Genomic DNA, 12,351 nt, shown 5'->3' with positions numbered 1-12,351 from the left:
GTAACAAAGTAGAAATGGCAATATTGGTATCTTTTTGTATCTGTATTCTGAATTTGTTCAAGTCCTGGTAGGATCAAAAGACAATACTACAGCCATGTATTTAGTTTGTCTGTCAGGTTTGTTAAAATAAAATTACAGTCCAAAAAACACCTCTGATCAAATAAGAGAACAAAATGCTTTCAGACTGCAGATGCTGCTCTTGTACCATTTTTGTGGAGGTCCTTTTGTCAAGGAAAAAGTCTGACTCACAGGATGACTGGTGCAAGCTGACTCGCTTTTCATGGCAAACATTTTCTAGAACAGTTGGCAGCAACTCTTTCTAGCACTAGGCCTGGTTCTCCCCTCTGGTTGTAAGGCAAAACTATTATTTTCTGTGGTTTTTCAGTTTAAATTTTCAGAAGTAAGGGCTGTATTCCAGCATACAAAGTTATTATTTTTATAGCATGATGACAATAGAGTGTGTTACCTATCTTAGAGCATGTCATGCAAGCATAGAGGGGTTTGTAAAGGTGTAAGATTTCCTAGGACTGATGAAGGGGTATTGCTGAAGAAACAGTCCCAGAGTCTTACTTCTGTCTGGAGCACAACAGGTAGTGAATTAAAAGTGGTGTGGCTCTTTCCTGATAAGTAGGGCCGGAGATACAGAAATACAGTGGGGAGAGAACCAAATTAATGTAGCTACACCACAAATTCTTACTTCAGCATGTAACCCAGTGAATAACTTAGTTGTATTAATGTATACAAATACAACAAACATTCAAGGTTCAGGAATTGCAGCTTTCAAAGTGATCAAAGTGGATCAAAGGATGATTAAGCATCCAGCTCATGTTTTGCAGAGCTCACTTGGAAAACTGGAGTGGAGGAATAAAAAACAATATTGTGGAGTCTCCAATATCATTACACACACCCTGTATCTGTGCCGAAGTGACATCTTGTTATTTACATTGTAGTAATGATATAGCTTGAGTTTTCTCTGAATATAAATGTTCTGAATAGATAGACTGCAATGTAAACAAAACTAATCTTCATATGCGTATGATATCTGCTCTATTGCACTAACTGTTAAGGAATAATTGTTTTGCAGTGAGTGCGCTGTCAGAAGCAGAACATGCATTTTTACATACACATGATTTTAATTCTATTTTCCTTGTTGTCATGATTTTTTCCATTCTTGCTTTTTACTCAGTGGGCATCACTGCCAATCAGATTGTCCCCTGGAATGACTGCTACATGCAGGGAGCTCTGTTCTTGCATCAGCTGTGCTCTCAAATGCCATTTTCTAGCACAGCAGGAGGAGAGTCTTTCACAGAGCAGATTTTGTACACTCAGCTGCCTTGCCTGTCTTCTTCTACATATTGCCTTCAAGTGCTCCATGGAGCAACATTAGGATCCATGCCACATACTGGAAACAAAAGGGAGCCATCAAGCCAAAGTTCATACCAGAATCACCAAAAAGAACTAGAGTTGACATCACTTGCTGAAAGCGAGGAAATAGGGAGCAGCATCAAGAAGGAAGAGAGTACTGTTGGTAATGGAAATGGAGAATAAATGGTATGAGTAAAATAGACGGCAAAATTCTGTGTTTTATCAGACTTACTGCGTTATAAGTTGAGCAGCTACATAGGATTGATTTTCTACATGTCTCTTCAAGGCAGAACTTCTTGAGAAAGAAGAGAGGAAAGGATGGCTTTTTTTGTTTGATTTCCCAAATGACTTTTCAGAAAAAAGACATTTATTTTAGATACAAAATTACGTTGCTCTAGATTTGCTGTAAAGAGTTGAGGGAGGATGTTTGTCTAATTTTGCAATGTGAATTATTTGAAAAAAATCCAGGCAATTCTAGGCCATGTAAGAATTGAATTTTCTTAATCTGTTTTTCTTCAGATATTAAAGAAGAATTGATTGATGCTGTGTTCTGAGAAAAGAGGAAACATTACTATTTGAACTGCAAAATAAGAATAAAGAAGAGAATATCATACCATTTACTTTTTTTTTTTTTTTTTTTTTTTTCAATTGCCATTATTGTTTTCCTGCTCAGGAAAGAAGCTGGAAAATTTAAATCGATCTAACTTCTAGTCTACGTTGGGTTTTTTTGTTTGTTTGTTTGTTTGTTTGTTTTTTTCAAAATCTGACTTTATTCTTAATAATATTCTTAATGAGCATGCAGAAAAAAAAAGAGCTGATACAGGCAGCACAGTCCCCTGGATAGGTGGAAATTCTCAAAAGTTTGAAAGTATGGCTCTCCTGGGAAGAGAGCCCAGGGAGATTAAGTTGCATACAAAACGAGGAGGAACTCCAGCACATACAGCTAATTTTAGGAACTACAGACAGTACAAGAAGTGTTGTGGGAAGTCCAATCCATTATTTGTTTCATGTTTGCCAGCTTTAAAATGCAAATACTATAAAAATTAATATATTCAAACTATAAGTGTCAGCGATATAACCGAATCTCCATCAGCTATTAGTCGATTTGCTTCTAGTCTGAATTGCTGAGAATTATGTTGTTCAAACTTAGGAATTGGTAACTTAAATATTAGGTGGGTAACACTTCCATGAGATACTAAGATGACACAACACTTGAAGTGACTCAGTTACTGCAAGATGGGTTAATACTTTTAACTGTCTTTTTCAGTTAATAGAAACTGTGAACTGTTCAGTGTTTTGCCTTGCATTCGCACCTGCATCCTTTTAGGATGTGTAGCAATTTAATCTGATGGGATGTTTCAGCTATGGCTTTTCTCTCACATTCTTGCAAATCCTAATGCGGGAACATCAACCTGCAGTGTTATTATGAGTAATTTAGTACAGCAAGTGATCTTGATTCAGTAGTCATGGCTGCTGCTTTACCTGGGGCTGTCCTCTTAGGAAATAGATAAAAATACACCTCTGAAATTAGCCATCAGTTGTAGTAGCAGAGGACTTTACTGAAGAGGTTTTATACCTTGGTTCATAAACAAATGGTTACAATTCCTATGAACTGTGGCTTCCAAATAAGATTTAACCAGATGAATGCATAGGATGTATAAGGAGTGTCTAAAATATCAGGATCTTGCCATGTCCTTCTGAGGACAAACAATTGTCTTACAGAGTTGACAGTGCATTTCCTCTGATGATTTCTGTGTTGAACTGTGAGCCTTTTCATTGTCTTTTAGACACAGGCATGGCTTAAGTAATTTTTACATTACCATGTTCTATATACTTCTATTATACTCTATGAAATTAAGCATTGTCAGGTCTTCTGCTTCATTTTTTCTTCTGTACCATGAAGGATGTTGGTAGGAGTTGAACGGTGCTGATCCACTTTTTTTTTTTCTTTCCCATTTCAATGTATTGTACAACATTATCAGTGGCCAAAGGCTAAGCAATGTAGGCAGAAACAGATTTATATCACGAATCTACAAAATTGAGAAGGAATTTTCTTTTCCTAAAGCAAACACTTATTATTGACTGCAGAAGGTTAGGAATATGGCGGGGAATGAGTATCAGTTCAGTTCATGCTTGTTTCACTCATCCACAGCTGAACAGTCTAAACCAATATTTCTAAGAAGCATGAAAAAGAATTTTCACTGCAATTACAACTGTGACCTGAAAACTGTTAGTGATGACTGCAGTATTCTTTTTAGCTTGTTTTGTTTTTAAATATTGTCTGAGTCCAAAACCAACCGTTCCAGGAGATAACAAGGACAAGAATAACAACAAAATATTGGCTTGTCTGCTCCTACTTGCCTCTTTTCTCACCCTGAATTGTTTTTCTCTTTACTGCATATTCTTGAAAAATTTTTAGCTTCAGAAATAGGCCTTTTGGTTGTCGTTTGATGAGTTACACAGTGAACTTGCATATTCTGCTTGTGATATATCCCATAAAAATTATATGGGCATTCAGGATCACAATGTAAAGCAATTTCAGAAATTACTGGGATTGAGTAATTTTAATGGATTTTAAATAGAAAATCTTTTGTTTTCAAGCCTTTGAATAAAGTGTAGGCATTTCCAAGTATTTTCAGTGGAACAGTAAGATTCATTTCTGTACTTGCACCTTAGATTTGCCAAGTTAATTTGGCTTGAAGTTTTGAAGTTCTTTTGCCCCTGTAGAAAACAGGGTAGGTACTTGACAGTATGCAGGAGGCCAAATTCATCCCTCCTGCAGTTCCACTGACTTAGCTGGAGCTAAACCAAGTTTAATCTACTCCAAAGATACAAAGGTAATTTTTTGCCACTTGTGAAAATAATGACAGTTTGCATGAGCTGTGCTCACATAACACCAAGAGTTGGTCTGCTACATCTGCAATAGCAGATACACTAGTAGCTTAAACTCTCATAATTTCTTAGGCTCCTCTTGTTATTCTCTCTGCTGCAGCTTCTCTTAGTAGAATTGGATTATGTTTTACAAATGCACTGCTTGTTTTCTGTTTACAAGATTCTTTGCATGCCATCTGCTCAAGAGAAAGTCTAATGAAATAACACATGTTTTAATGAAGAGGAATATTCTTAGTTTCTTTGAAGAAGGATGAATTACAAAGTATCAACGTTTATTCAGCTGATCAGTTGAAATTCCAGTTTTTATCACTTATAAGGATTATTAAAAAAATATAATCTATTGCTGCATGGTAAGTATTGATTTTCCTCTTCATTTGGTTATGTCTGCATGAGAATAATACATAGAAATAATCAAGTCCATTATCTGACAGCATCATGCATCTTCACAGATAAATGCTGACAAGCATGGAAACACCTGTGATAACTCATTTAGCTTAGTGATAATCAGATCCTCAGAACTGATAATAAATCAACCAGAACAGTATGCAGAGCATAAGATGCATGGTGTAAGTCATGCATGCACTGTGGGACTTTCAGATGTGTTGCTCAGTTGTCTTATTTAAGATAACAGAGCTGAGCATTGAAAAATTAGGAAATGTTGCTGTAAAAGTGCAGCTGCTTTTGTGCCTATCTATTATAATAGTAGGTGACCTTGTAATTAATTAGTATTTTAGCTCACAGCCTCTGTTTCAGCCAGTGGATATGTAGGCAGTAATTTGGATTTTAGGGGGCTTTCCAGGCAGTGTATGACTGAGATCATATTTACTTGGTGTAATCTTTATTAACAACATAGTAAGTAATTATTCCTACATGGCATTTTTGATGATGCTCACAGCATTGTTGGTAAGTGGTACAGAGACATGAATCCTACATGAATAGGAGCCACTACAACAATTCTTTCCTGTATCTTTTTTTGCAGCTTATGAATGCAGGCACAAAAATGATTAAGTTCAGAAATGGGCACTGGCATTAAACTAAGACAATAAAGCCATAATTGCATTCACAGATGCAATCTTTTGTTGTGCATGGCTCTTACGGACTTCATTTGCTCTCATTTGTGCCCAACACTGTAGCAAAGCTAAAGACACTTCTACACACAGAAAATGAGAGATCAGCTGTGTGTCTTGTCCTGCACCACTCTCAGTCAGAAGCAGACATTCTGTCTAGTTCTGATAACATAATTTGTCTTCATCACAAGGCAATTCTTTCTTTTTTCTCATTTCCTCTCATTTTCTCTGTATTAGGACTTCCAATCTGCTGCCAAAGGGAAAAAAGATATCTTGTAGATCTATGTCAAAATGTATGAATACATGAATTAGAGTTTTCCTTCATGTTTTTTTTATGGTAGCATCACTTGAGATCGTAACCTTAATGTCATTTACTCTCTGTTCTTGAGTGTTGATTTTCGTTGTTGTTAAATAAGTGGTAAAAATATATGTTTCATGAGGTGGGGTCACTAGCACACATAATGATCATCAGAAGATTGAATTCTTCAATTTCATTATTTGAGCTAATGAGCTTGCTAATAGTTCTGTGGATTGCAACACAGGATCAGCAACAAAGTCATGGGCATGAGAGGACCTGCTCTCAATGTTGTAGCCTGGCACATCATACCTGCACCTGACATGTTGCACCGTTTCGCAGTTTCTATAGGAACTTGGCAATACAGCCCATAGCAACAGGTTACAACCTGACTGCGCATTAATTAAATTGTTGCTAGACTTTAAAAAATACATATTATATATAATATCTTTTTCTTAAGCATTGGCAGAGCAACAAGTTGTGTTTCTGTAAGTTCACTGTTGAAAACACCTGAGCTCTACTTCCTGAAACTTAAGTTTATATAACAAAATTCAACTTGAGGCAGGCAGAAAGTTCCTGCATTGACATTTGAACTCTGGTATGATAAGAAGCTGACAATAAGATCTGTTCACAAAAAGCATGGAGGAATCATGTGAAAAGCTACTATTAGATGGAAGAAAAACTTTACAAATAAACACGTTGTAAAGCAAACATTTACGGAAGGAAAATTTTCCAAACATTTAACAGAATTTTCCCATGTAAGTAAGCAACATCACTGCAGAAGCCCAGACAGAGGGCAGGTTTTCTCACAGTGTAACAAAATGCTTAAATTGGATGGATCCCTGTTATGAAAAGGACAATGTTTGCTTCCCTTTGCACAGCTGGGAAAGCTTGGGAAGCAGCTTGTGAGATTTCTGACAAAACAAGGAAGGGGAACAGTTGGCAGAAAAGCCTGCTTCTTATACCTGAGTCAAGCTAAACTGGCCCTTGCAAACAGGAGAAAGTTATTCTTTCTAGTGGATCTTGACATATAGGATTAGCAATCCTGCCAAAGGGAGGCAGTCCTTGACAGGAAGATTTTGTTAAGTAGGGCCTTCGCTGTTGGTCCAGCTTTCTGTCTCATTTCTACTTCAGTGTTATTTCTTTTTCCATAACATTCTTGATCATGGACACTCTATCCTTCAAAAACCCATAAGGCAGCAAAAACCTGTGTATTGTTTTTCATTACCTACAGTTCTTCTCACTTTGGCTACTAACTGAATGAAGCATCACAATGGAGAATCCAAGAGCAAAAGTCTGCAGCTTCTCAGAGAGCAGCCGAACAAGAGCTGTGTCTGTGATAACTTTTCCAGACAACTACCCAATGTCAAAGACTTCTTAAATATCTTCCCAGAAGAGCAAAGTATTTTCACTATTTGCTTCTGTTGGAAACAGATTCTCAGCCCACAAGTAGTGCAAGTTTCCAAGTGCATAAAAAATCTTTTTAAAGGAGGTCAATAACCAGTGTGCTGCATCTAAAACATAGTGCCCAGTTTTGGGACTCAACATCCATCACTGAAAAAACAGAGCGAGCTCAGTGGAGGGCAACAAAGATAGTAGCTTTCTGAAGCATGTTCACTGTGAGAAGATGCTGAAGTTATGACTCTTTACCAACCTGCAGAAGAGAAGAATGGTGGGGGCTAGTTACACCCTCCCTATACCTCTGAGGTTACCAAAAAGACAGAGCCAGCAGCCTCACTGTGGTACATAGTGGTAGGATGGCAGATAATTAGCATAAGTTGAACCAAGAGAAGTTCAAACTCTTGTAAGGAAAGCTTTTCCTCCAGAAGACAGCCAAGCAGTGGATTAGATTTCTGTAAGACATTGTGCAGTTCTCATCCTTGGAGGTTTTCAGGATTGTGTTGGATAAAGCCTTGTTTAATCTGTCCTGACCTCATGGCTGACTCTGCTTTGAATAGATGGTTGGACCTCCTGAGGTCAACACAAAATTGGCCTGTTCTGCGATCCTATGGATCTCTTTAAGCTTAACAGTTCTCTCTACCCTACAGAAAGTAAGGGTCAGCCCAGCCTCTGCAGTAAAACTGAAGGAACTTTGCATTTTTTAATTACTATTTGCTTCCTTGGACTGCCAGTGGGCAGGCAGCTGATAGGTTGAATGGCAGAATCCCAGACATTTTCCCCTCATAAATTGCAAAAAAGCCTCAAACCCTTGTTGCCCTGCTGGAGGATAGCATGCACACAGTATGTCATGCTTTCTGCTTCTACAAGAAAAGACCTCATTAATTCACCTCACCCATTAAAGCATGATTTACACTAGTGGAGGATGAGTTGGATTTGACTGTCTGCCATCTTCCATCCATTTACACCATATTTGACATGTTACTTTCTTTTCCAGAGCATTCTTTGATGTGCAAAAACCTTCAAGTATGGTGCAGGACGAAGGCTGAAGATACGGACTATGCAAGAGGGATTGGAGAAGGAGCAAAATCCCCTTCTGTCCCACAGGTGCAGTCTGCATGCTCACATAGCCCCCAACAAAAATTTAAAAAGAAAGAAAAAAACACAATCATTTTCTTTAGAGGAGACTGAAGCGAGGCCTCATTGCAGTGTACAGCTTCCTCAGAAGGAACAGCCTCCTAGGAGCATGAATCATGACTTACTGACAAGGAACCACATCTCTCCTCCTATTGTTTGTCCAAGGATGGGATGTAACCTGTAATTTGGAGGTGTTAGTCGCCGTGCTCAGAATCTTTCCTGCAAGGGGAATCATGCCAGAATGTACATCAAAGCACTTCGGCACAGCAGCAGATGAGTAAAGGATAACAATTAAGAAGGATTCTTCTAATTACCATCCTCAAATGATTGCATCACTGAGGTGAGGCGTGGCTTTAGAAAAGACTGCTGAGCACTGCCCCAGCTCTCCAGGAGCAGCAGTGTATGCATAAGCTGATGGTGCAGTTTGTATGCTGTTTCATTCCTACAAAGCCAAAAAATCTCTCTCTCCAACCCCCAGAGCAGAAGCTCAAACCTAAAATTCTTGTCATAAGAAGGGCATGCCAGGCTAAGGTTGATGCTTCATGATGACATTGCATGAGCCATTTCTTTGGTGGGACAAAGTAGAAGTGCAAGCTCTCAGCACATAGTAAGTTAGCAATTAAATGTCAACATGGAGAACAGGGCAAAAAATAGTTTTCAGCCTGAATTGAATGTCAAATAGCCAGCTAGAGAAGAGAAGCATTCAAACAGCCATAAAAGGCTGCCTTGTAGATTCATTTTTGTAGGAGACGCATGTGTGAAAGCCTGTTTCCAGCAGTGGAAAATCTCACTAATTATTATTGCCAGTGAAGTCTGGAAGCTGCCTACATGTTCTAGGTTCATTTAAAAGTGACTTTTGGTAGGAACCAAGGTTCTCAATGCTGACAGTTTGAATTAGGTCAGTTCAAATTAGGTCATTTCCTCAGAGCTGCCAAGAAGCAGAAACTAAAGAGGTTACTATTTTATAATCATCCTAATTATATAGTGGCTGTAGGCAAAAGCCACCCTCTTAACATAGAAACACAGAAGAGTCCAAGCTGGGTTTTACTTAGCTAGTGCTTGTGAATACTCTGTTGGACAAGCAGCTTTCCCCTGAGGGACAGAAATCCCCTCACCAGGCCCTCTTGGGGTCCCAACTAGACACTCCCCATAAACAGGAATTTGATTCACATTTAGCACTATGATTTCAGTCCCTATCACTCTTTTCTTTTCTATCTACCTCCCCTTCATGTTGCTCCTAGCCAGATCCTGTGACACTCACTTCTACTGTAGATCCAGCAGGAAATGTAGAATAGGGCAGATGTACAACCAGTTCTTAAGAACTGTCTGCAAATGCTCTACAGTATTTGGGCTGACAGGTAAAAGGGATACAGAATCATCCTGATCCAGATAGCCTGTCAACGTAAGTTCATGGTGTTGCTGCTGAAACATTTCTTTTTTCAGATCATACTGTAGCTAAAAACAGTATCTCCCTGTCAGACATTTTCTACCCCCTTTAGAAATAAACTAATCACTGAACTATAGTTCAGCAAATTGTCAGAATACAATCTGACAATTCTTCCCACAGTGAGTCTGTTAGGCTCACACCTTTCTTTTACTGGCAGCTTCTTCCAACATCTCTCACTGTTTCCACAGTTCAGGGATCTGCTGTTATTTTTTCCTTGCACTTGACTCAATTGTTAATATTAGGACTAGGACTCCCTTAAAATGACAATATGCTAATATGCTGTACCACAGTTGTCCTTCCTAGCTCCACTATAAAAAGGAACCTCTTTCGTAGTGGTAAGTGTTGCTCCTGTGCAAAACCCAAGTTCTCTCCATGTTAATGCACTTTCTGACAACATCACCAACCATGTAGCTAGTTTGAGGCCTCCCTTAACTTCTGAGGCAGACTAGGTCTGACTTTGAAAGTGGTCAAAAATATATAACTTTTTATGGAAAGCCTCAATCCAGTCCAAGAACTTTGTAAGATTTGGCCAAGTGGCAAGGACATATTTTGAGTACATAGCAGCAGATATGCTGTTTGTTTCTTGGAGCAAATTTCCGTATTTTATGTACGCCATTTCCCAGCTGTCCTTGGCTAGCTTACAACAAATAAATAGCCATATCTTCTAGTGCCTTGACTTCATTTTCCTTTGATTTTCCTCATAGCAGTGGATAGCAGGCACAACTTGTAGCAGCCTCAGAGCAATGCAGTACAAAGCTTATCAATGTTTCCTCATGAACACTGCAAAAACTAGCATCAAGTTATTCTCTGCCACATGCATTTCAACAGCTCGTGCTATCTTTGCCTACCATTCATCTGATGGTTCAATGATCAGTGTTATGTTAGTGCCTTACCCAGGACTTACACCCATTATCAGTTATCTCTTGAGATATGCCATTCCAAGCAAGTATCTTTCAGATACACCTGATCTGATTTGAAGATGAGAAACTCACCCTCTGCTCAGAGGGACAGTACAAGAAAGCCTTTTTTTAATTAAAAAAGTGGTATCACTTTTACTTAGAAGCAAATTCTTCAGGAAATCTACCTAGTTGCTGCCTGAAAAGCCAGCTGCCTCAGAAGCAGTTGTTTGAGATGTATCGATTTGATAACAGCTTTAAGGTCTTAGCAGGACTGAAACCAGATATCACACCTATAATTCACGTTTCTGCTAAAAGGAAAGTAATAATCGAGTAACCATCAGTAACAATAATCAGCTGTCTTTGAAAAAAGATTTACAGAAAACTCAAACCAGCACATATAGAATGTTCAAGAAGGGCTGAAGGTTGGGTTGTAGTACTTCCAGAAAGAGTTTGACGGCAGACAACCATGAAACGTTACCATAAACACTGTAAGAAGGCAGTATTGTAAAATAAAGACTAGTGTGTACAGAAAATGCTCATTTAGGTTCTTTAGCAAACAGGTGCAAACATATCCTTCTAGGTATTCAGTTGAATTCTACATCAGTTTGAGAGCTACCACCACAGCTCATGCTATTCACCTGCACTCCTGCTATCAACAACATTCTCTCATGAGCTTATAACTGAGTTAATTCAAGTCTAAACTAAATGCATGCTTCCCACTTCCTTCAGAGTGATCTTTTTTAAGAAGGCAGTATGTACTAGAGAACAGATTACAGAGGAAAGCTTGTATTTGCATAAGGCTTTGAATTTATCAACAAGGCAAGACATCCAGATATTAATCTATTGCTACAGTTAGAGCCCCAAACCTCCACAATTCTGACACTTCCCATGTCAAAAGAGAACCTCTTTATGAGAGAAAAGTGGGAAGTGCTGAAAAATTTAAAATACACAGATGGCAAACACCAGAAACTCCTAAGAACATATATGAGGTGCTAGAGCTGAACATAGCATGCAGGTATAGCACAGCAACTGGCAAAGCTCTGAGGTTTGTATCCCACCAGGAGGTATTTTAAACACTATAAAGGCCATTTAGATTGCAAGGATAGGAAAACTAGTAACTTTTCAGCTAGGGTTTCCACAATAGCACAGCTGCTCTGTCCCATTTTTCACTTTTAGTCTGAAACACAACAGCCACAGTGCTTGTCGCTGCTATGAGCGGCGACTGCAGAGTAGTACATTAACTTCTAGTAGAACTTGTGTTCCCTCCCCAGAATTCGAGATTTGGCCTTTAAGACTGTGTACACCAGTAGTTCTGTATAGACAATGCACAAAGTCAGCTACTGAGAAAAATCGTGTGAGTACACGCTATAGGAATTTGCTTTATCAAGACACTGAGGCCATATCAGATGCCAGGGGATAGAGTTATGCCAGGACACAAGCTAAGAAAGCCCACCTGGCATCAGAGTAGAGCCTAGCACAGCAGGGTACCACTGCCCGTGTATTGTTAGTATGACAGTTATCTTCTAACATCCTATATGAAGATGATGTTGCAGCAGTATGAAAAACATTATAACTGGTTTTGTTCAAGCACTGAAAAAGGGAGAAATTATGAGATCTTCCACAGTATGTACCAATAAAGCAAATCATGAAAGATCTTTGCATTCTTTGGAATTGTCTTCTAAAATTACATCAAAATAAACATAAAATGACTGCATGGTTCAGGTAGGAAAAGACCTTCAAAGAACATATATTTTCAACCCCCTGCCATGGGCAGGGACATCTCTCACTAGACCAAATTGCTCAGAGCCCCATACAATCAGGCTCTGCTCCATCAATGATTTTCCCCAAACA

The sequence above is a fragment of the Centrocercus urophasianus genome, unplaced genomic scaffold (genome assembly GCF_019232065.1).
Source record: "Centrocercus urophasianus isolate 14NV4802_14NV808 unplaced genomic scaffold, USGS_Curo_1.0 seq_5, whole genome shotgun sequence".
In the NCBI taxonomy this organism is placed as follows: domain Eukaryota; kingdom Metazoa; phylum Chordata; class Aves; order Galliformes; family Phasianidae; genus Centrocercus; species Centrocercus urophasianus.
Note: the sequence above shows the minus strand (reverse complement) of the source record.